We start from the raw sequence: 8628 nt of genomic DNA, 5'->3' as shown, positions 1-8628 counted from the left end.
CCTCGAGGGCTCGAATACAAGAGCTCGATCATAGACGAGTCAGCGGAAGCAACAATATCTGAGTACAGACATTAGTAAACAAGTTTGCCTTAAGAAGGCTAGCACAAACTGGGATACAGATCGAAAGAGGCGCAGGCCTCCTGCCTGGGATCCTCCTAAACTACTCCTGGTCGTCGTCAGCGGGCTGCACGTAGTAGTAGGCACCTCCAGTGTAGTAGGAGTCATCGTCGATGGTGGCGTCTGGCTCCTAGGCTCCATCGTCTGGTCACAGTAATCGGGTATAGGAAGGGAAAAAGGGGGATCAAAGCAACCGTGAGTACTCATCCAAATTACTCGCAAGCAAGGAGCTACACTACATATGTATGCATTGGTATCAAATGGAAAAGGGGTATCATATGTGGACTGAACTGTAGAATGCCGGAATAAGAGGGGGGATAGCTTGTCCTTTTGAAGACTACGCTTCTGGTAACCTCCATCTTGCAGCAGGAGAAGAGAGTAGATGGTAAGTTCACCAAGTAACATCGCATAGCATAATCCTAACCGATGATCCTCCCCTCGTCGCCCTATGAGAGAGCGATCACCGGTTGTATCTGGCACTTGGAAGGGTGTGTTTTATTAAGTATCCGGTTCTCCTTGTCATAAGGTCAAGGTACAACTCCAAGTTGTCCTGTTACCGAAGATCACGGCTATTTGAATAGATTAACTTCCCTGTAGGGGTGCAGCACATTTCCCAACACGCTCGATCCCCTTTGTCTGGACACACTTTCCTGGGTCATGCCCGGCCTTGGAAGATCAACACGTCGCAGCCCTACCTACGCACAACAGAGAGGTCAGCACGCCGGTCAAAATCCTATGCGCGCAGGGGTCTGGGCCCATCGCCCATTGCACACCTGCACGTTGCTTGGGCTGCCGGAGAGCAGACCTAGCAACCTCCACTACAAAGGAAGTTACGTTACGCGGTCCAACCTGGCGTGCGCCGCTCAGTCGCTGACATCACGAAGGCTTCGGCTGATACCACGACTTCGAGTGCCCATAACTGTTCCCGCATAGTTGGTTAGTGCGTATAGGCCAGTAGCCAGACTCAGATCAAATACCAAGGTCTCGTTAAGTGTGTTATCTTGAAGTCACCGCGAATGCCGACCAGGGCCAGGCCCACCTCTCATCTGGATGGTCTCAACCTGCCCTGTCACTCTGCCACAAAGATCCACACAGAGGGCCGTCGGGAAAGTATGTCCTTCCAGCCCCCAATTCGTGAATCAACCGCGGGTACTCAACGAGCCGACCCGACTTTAGTCACAACATATATCATATAATATGTATATAAGTATATACCCGTGATCAACACTCGACGTGATCACGGCCCGATAATATAGCATGGCAGACAAACAAGAATGTAGGGACACTGATGATAAACTAGCATCCTACACTAAGCATTTAGGATTGCGGGTAAGGTATCAACAACTGTAGCAACAATGATAGGCTATGCATCATAATAGGATTAACAGAAAGCAGTGACATGCTACACTACTCTAATGCAAGCAGTGGAGAGAAGAGTAGGTGATATCTGGTGATCAAGGGGGGGCTTGCCTGGTTGCTCTGGCAAGAGAGAGGGGTTGTCAACACCGTAGTCATACTGGGTAGCAACGGCGTCGGTCTCGGTGTCTAGGGAGAGAAGAGGGGGAAGAAACAATAAATATTAAGCAAACAGATGCATAACGATGCATGACATGACAAGTAGCGGTGTTAGGGGTGCCCTAACACGGTAAGAGGTGGTACCGGTGAAGGGGGAACATCCAGGAAAATATCCCCGGTGTTTCACGTTTTCGGACAAATGAACAGGAGGGGGAAAGTTGTGTGTTCGCTATGCTAGGGATGCGTGGCGGACGAACGGGCTGCGTATTCAGATTCGTCTCGTCGTTCTGAGCAACTTTCATGTACAAAGTTTTTTCATCTGAGCTACGGTTTATTTTATATTAATTTTAAAAGAATTAAATCATTTCTAGGATATATTTAATTATTTTAATTCAATATTATCCAGAATAATGTTTGCTGACGTCATCATGACGTCAACAGTTGACCTGGTCAACCTGACAGGTGGGTCCCACCTATCAGTGACTGTTTGACTAAGTAACATCAGTTAATTAGGTTAACTAGTTATTAGGTTAATTAATCTTAATTAGTTAATTTAAATAGAATTAATTAAGTTAATTATTTAGTTAATTAATTAATTAACTATTTTTATTTTTATTTATTTATTTATGTTTTTTTATTATTATCTTTTTTTCATTTCGTTCTCAGGGGGTGGGCCCCGTTTGTCATAGGCACAGGGGCCTTTGCAGGCGTGCGGGTTACGGGCGCAACCCGAACGGCGATGGCTCTCGCGGGTGCACCCGACTGGGCGCGGGTGCTGGGCGCAACCTCACCGGGCCGAGCCCGCCTGAGGGAGAGCGGGGCGAGGTCAGCCGCTTGAGGCGACAGGGGCGAAGCCATGGCGAGGCGGGCTCGCCCGACCGGAGGTGGGGGGAGGACGAGGCGACGCGCCGGAGCAGGCGAGTGGCGGCGCAGCAGCTCGGCAAGCGGGGCATGGTGTGCATCGCGAGTAGGGGGCGTGTGCGACGGGCGGACGACGCAAGCAGAGGCCGGGGTCATGGCAGCGCACAACAAGGAGCGGGCGACGCGCGAGGTAGCAGCAGCAGTAGCAAGGGGGGCGGCGCAGCGAGGTGAGGCTATGACGAGGGAGTGGCAACCGTGGTTGATTCACGAATTGGGGGATGCCCCTGAAAGTTTTGGCTTTTAGGTGTCCTTAGATTATCTTGGGGGTGCCATGGGCATCCCCAAGCTTAGGCTCTTGCCACTCCTTATTCCATAATCCATCAAATCTTTACCCAAAACTTGAAAACTTCACAACACAAAACTTAAAGTAGAAACTCTCGTGAGCTCCGTTAGCGAAAGAAAACAAAAGACCACTTCAAGGTACTGTAATGAACTCATTATTTATTTATATTGGTGTTAAACCTACTGTATTCCAACTTCTCTATGGTTTATAAACTATTTTACTAGCCATAGATTCATCAAAATAAGCAAACAACACACGAAAAACAGAATCTGTCAAAAACAGAATCTGTCAAAAACAGAACAGTCTGTAGTAATTTGTACCTAGCGCAAGATCTGGAACCCCAAAAATTCTAAAATAAATTGCTGGAGGTGAGGAATTTATCTATTAAAAGAATTAACTAAATATCACTTTCCAAATAAAAATGGCAGCAGTTCTCGTGAGCGCTAAAGTTTCTGTTTTTTACAGCAAGATTAACAAGACTTTCCCCAAGTCTTCCCAACGGTTCTACTTGGCACAAACACTAACTAAACACAAAAAACACAACCAAAACAGATGCTAGATAAATTATTTATTACTAAATAGGAGCAAAAAGCAAGGAATAAAAATAAAATTGGGTTGCCTCCCAACAAGCACTATCGTTTAACACCCCTAGCTAGGCATAAAAAGCAAGGATAGATCTAGGTATTGCCATCTTTGGTTTTAGGGAAGAAAAGGGCAAACTTGCTATTTATGGAATTAATCTTTCTATTTTGATAAATCACATGGCTATTAATGGTAGAAGAAAGATTAAGTATGTTACGAAAATTTGTATCTAAGCTAGCCTTCATCTCTTTGATAGATTCGTTTTGGTAAGAGAGCAAAAGAGATGTAGATTCAACTTTCTCATTCATGGGGTGCCCAAATATAGTTTTCATCTTCTCATAAGTGTCTACGGCATCCCCTTCAAGAAAGCCTTCTTCAAATATAGAATCTAGGACATGCTTAAAAGAAGAAGGAAGGTCAATATAAAATATTTTTAAGTAAATTTCAATTTGGTATTGAGGCACATAGCTAGCCCTGATCCTTAATAGTCTATACCAAGCATCTTTCAAAGATTCATCAAGTAAATAATGAAAGATTCCGGAATCATCTTCATCAAAATTATTAAGATTCTCATTGATAACTCCGGTAGGTTTTTCCATAGTATCCTTATTTATAAGCTTAGCGAGAATAGAAGGATTGTCCAAAGTACTAAAACTCGGGAGAGAACCCCCAACCCTTTTTGATTCAGGCATGGCGGAAGAAAGGCGAGCGGGAAAAAGAGAGGGCAAATAAAACGGTAAGGGTGAAGTGGGGGAGAGGAAAACGAGAGGCAAATGGCAAATAATGTAATGCGGGAAATAAGGGTTTGTGATGGGTACTTGGTATGTTGACTTTTGCATAGACCTCCCCGGCAACGGCGCTAGAAATCCTTCTTGCTACCTCTTGAGCACTTGCATTGGTTTTCCCTTGAAGAGGAAAGGGTGGTGCAGCAAAGTAGCATAAGTATTACCCTTAGTTTTTGAGAACCAAGGTATCAATCCAGTAGGAGGCTACGCGCCAGTCCCTCGCACCTACACAAAACAAATAAATCCTCGCAACCAACGCGATAAGGGGTTGTCAATCCCTACACGGTCACTTACGAGAGTGAGATCTGATAGATATGGTAAGATAATATTTTTGGTATTTTTATGATAAAGATGCAAAGTAAAATAAAAGCAATGAAAATAACTAAGTGTTGGAAGATTAATATGATGAAGATAGACCTGGGGGCCATAGGTTTCACTTGTGGCTTCTCTCAAGAGCATAAGTATTTTACGGTGGGTGAACAAATTATTGTTGAGCAATTGACAGAATTGGTATGATCATGTATATAGGCATCACGTGCAAGACAAGTAGACCGACTCCTGCCTGCATCTACTAATATTGCTCCACACATCAACCGCTATCCAGCATGTATCTAGAGTATTAAGTTCATAAGAATAGAGTAACGCTTTAAGCAAGATGACATGATGTAGAGGGATAAACTCATGCAATATGATGAAAACCCCATCTTGTTATCGTCGATGGCAACAATACAATACATGCCTTGCTGCCCCTACTGTCACTGGGAAAGGACACCGCAAGATTGAACCCAAAGCTAAGCACTTGTCCCATTGCAAGAAAGATCAATCTAGTAGGCCAAACCAAACTAATAATTCGAAGAGAGATTTGCAAAGATAACCAATCATACATAAAAATAATTCAAAGAAGATTCAAATATTGTTCATAGATAAACTTGATCATAAACCCACAAATCATCGGTCTCAACAAACACACCGCAAAAGAAGATTACATCGAATAGATCTCCACAAGAGAGGGGGAGAACTTTGTATTGAGATCCAAAAAGAGAGAAGAAGCCATCTAGCTAATAACTATGGACCTGTAGGTCTGAGGTAAACTACTCACACTTCATCGGAGAGGCTATGGTGTTGATGTAGAAGCCCTCCGTGATCGATGCCCCCTCCGGCGGAGCTCCGGAACAGGCCCCAAGATGGGATCTCATGGATACAGAAAGTTACAGTGGTGGAATTAGGGTTTTGGCTCCGTATCTGATCGTTTGGGGGTACATAGGTATATATAGGAGGAAGAAGTATGTCGGTGGAGCAACATGGGGCCCACAAGGGTGGAGGGCGCGCCTGCGGGGTAGGTGTGCACCCCTACCTCGTGGCCTCCCTGTTGGCTGCTTGACGTAGGGTCCAAGTCTCCTGGATCATGTTCGGTGAGAAAATCACGTTCCCGAAGGTTTCATTCCGTTTAGACTCCGTTTGATATTTTTTCTTGCGAAACCCTAAAACAGGCAAAAAAACAGCAATTCTGGGCTGGGCCTTCGGTTAATAGGTTAGTCCCAAAAATAATATAAAAGTGCATAATAAAGCCCAATAATGTTTAAAACATGATATAATATAACATGGAACAATCAAAAATTATAGATACGTTGGAGATGTATCACTTGTCCATCACATCATTCTCCTAATGATGTGATCCCATTATCAACGACATCCAATGTCCATGGTTAGGAAACCACAACCATCTATTGATCAGCGAGCTAGTCGACTAGAGGCTCACTAGGGACATGTTGTGATCTATGTATTCACACATGTATTACGGTTTCCGGTTAATACAGTTATAGCATGAATAATAGACAATTATCATGAACAAGGAAATATAATAATAACCATTTTATTATTGCCTCTAGGGCATATTTCCAACAGTTTGCACACTGACTGGTCAAAGCTGGCTCAAAATGAACACCGACGGAGCTACATATCGTAGGAGTGGGTGTGCTGGCGCGGGTATTGTGGTGTGGGATCATGGTGGGCACTTTTTAGATGGGCCATCATTGTAGATACCTGGCATTACATGACCCTTTCACTATTGTGATTGATGCGTGTCCAGATGCTATGGTGTTGACAATGGGTAATGCTCGGTGACTCTCCCAGATTATTATCGAAATTGATTTTCAGACGGTCTTATATGCTTGACAATTAGCGACAACATGTTATCAGGGAGATGCACTCTTGTCTTTCGAATTCCTACTAGGGTTTGATATTCGACGACAGGGTGAGAGGTGAATGAAGTGGTTCATTGATGTGCCAAGGACAAACATATTCTCTATGTGTTTATTCCAATTCCTGATTGTTTTATTGACATTTTGCAAATTTCCAATCAAATAATTTTACAAATAAGATATGATCTCCCAAAATGAATAAAATATTTTGAGGTGGATGTTGGAGATACACATAACAGGTAGGCCCACAAAGGGTTGAAATATCATAAAGCATGGGGTCCACACAGCATGTGGACCCAGATAAATTTCATACACACATACTATCCACTCGGACAAGCAGCATACTATCCACTCGGATGAAAGTTCACCAGTTGACCATACGACTCACTCGGGTATGCGAAGACCAGCAGGCAACAAAGCAGTCAAAGCATCATTCTCATAGTGAAGGCTTAGTAGTGAGTTGGCATTATGGCATTCATGCCCCACTATGTAACATAGGAGGTGAGGGGGTGGCACACTCTATATGAGCCACCCCCACCACTAGGCTAAGGGGCCTCTTTTCTTCCACCTCTCTCTCTCTCCTTTCGTCATTAGTCTCAGGACTACGGGGATCCGTTCTTCTCTCACTGTAATCTCCAGATACATTCTAAGATAAAACAAAGCCTCTCCGGAGCACGAGACATAGGGCTGTTATCTCCACCACGAGAGGCCCGAACTGTTGGAAATATGCCCTAGAGGCAATAATAAATTAGTTATTATTATTATATTTCATTGTTCATGATAATCGTTTATTATCCATGCTAGAATTGTATTGATAGGAAACTCAGATACATGTGTGGATAAATAGACAACACCATGTCCCTAGTAAGCCTCTAGTTGACTAGCTCGTTGATCAATAGATGGTTACGGTTTCCTGACCATGGACATTGGATGTCGTTGATAACGGGATCACATTATTAGGAGAATGATGTGATGGACAAGACCCAATCCTAAGCCTAGCACAAGATCGTGTAGTTCGTTTGCTAAAGCTTTTCTAATGTCAAGTATCATTTCCTTAGACCATGAGATTGTGCAACTCCCGGATACCGTAGGAGTGCTTTGGGTGTGCCAAACGTCACAACGTAACTGGGTGGCTATAAAGGTACACTACAGGTATCTCCGAAAGTGTCTGTTGGGTTGGCACGAATCGAGACTGGGATTTGTCACTCCGTGTAAACGGAGAGGTATCTCTGGGCCCACTCGGTAGGACATCATCATAATGTGCACAATGTGATCAAGGAGTTGATCAGGGGATGATGTGTTACGGAACGAGTAAAGAGACTTGCCGGTGACGAGATTGAACAAGGTATCGGGATACCGACGATCGAATCTCGGGCAAGTATCGTACCGATAGACAAAGGGAATTGTATACGGGATTGATTAAATCCTTGACATCGTGGTTCATCCAATGAGATCATCGTGGAGCATGTGGGAGCCAACATGGGTATCCAGATCCCGCTGTTGGTTATTGACTGGAGAGTTTTCTCGGCCATGTCTGCATGACTCCCAAACCCGTAGGGTCTACACACTTAAGGTTCGATGATGCTAGGGTTATAGGGAAAGTATGTACGTGGTCACCGAATGTTGTTCGGAGTCCCGGATGAGATCCCGGACGTCACGAGGAGTTCCGAAATGGTCCGGAGGTAAAGATTTATATATGGGAAGTCATCATACGGTCACCGGAATAATTCGTGGGGGTTACCGGTATTGTACCGGGACCACTGGAGGGGTTCCGGGGGTCCACCGGGAGGGTCCACCTACCCCGGAGGGCCCTATGGGCTGTGTGTGGAGAGGGACCAGCCCCTTAGTGGGCTGGGCGCCTCCCCCTAGGGCCCATGCGCCTAGGGTTTGGGGAACCCTAAAGGGGGGGCGCCCCCCTTGCCTTGGGGGGCAAGGCAACCCCCCTGGCCGTCGCCCCATCCTCAGATTGGATCTGAGGGGGCCAGCCCCCCTCTCCCTTGCCCCTATATATATGTGGGGGGTGGGAGGGCAGCCGCACCCAAGTTCTGGCGCAGCCCTCCCCCTCTCCCAAGTCCTCCTCTTCTCCCGCGGTGCTTGGCGAAGCCCTGCAGGATTGCCACGCTCCTCCTTCACCACCACGCCGTCGTGCTGCTGCTGGATGGAGTCTTCCCCAACCTCTCCTTCTCCCCTTGCTGGATCAAGGCGTAGGAGACGTCACCGGGCT

Source organism: Triticum aestivum, chromosome 7A (assembly GCF_018294505.1).
Source record: "Triticum aestivum cultivar Chinese Spring chromosome 7A, IWGSC CS RefSeq v2.1, whole genome shotgun sequence".
Lineage (NCBI taxonomy): Eukaryota > Viridiplantae > Streptophyta > Magnoliopsida > Poales > Poaceae > Triticum > Triticum aestivum.
This window is presented reverse-complemented; position numbering follows the sequence as displayed.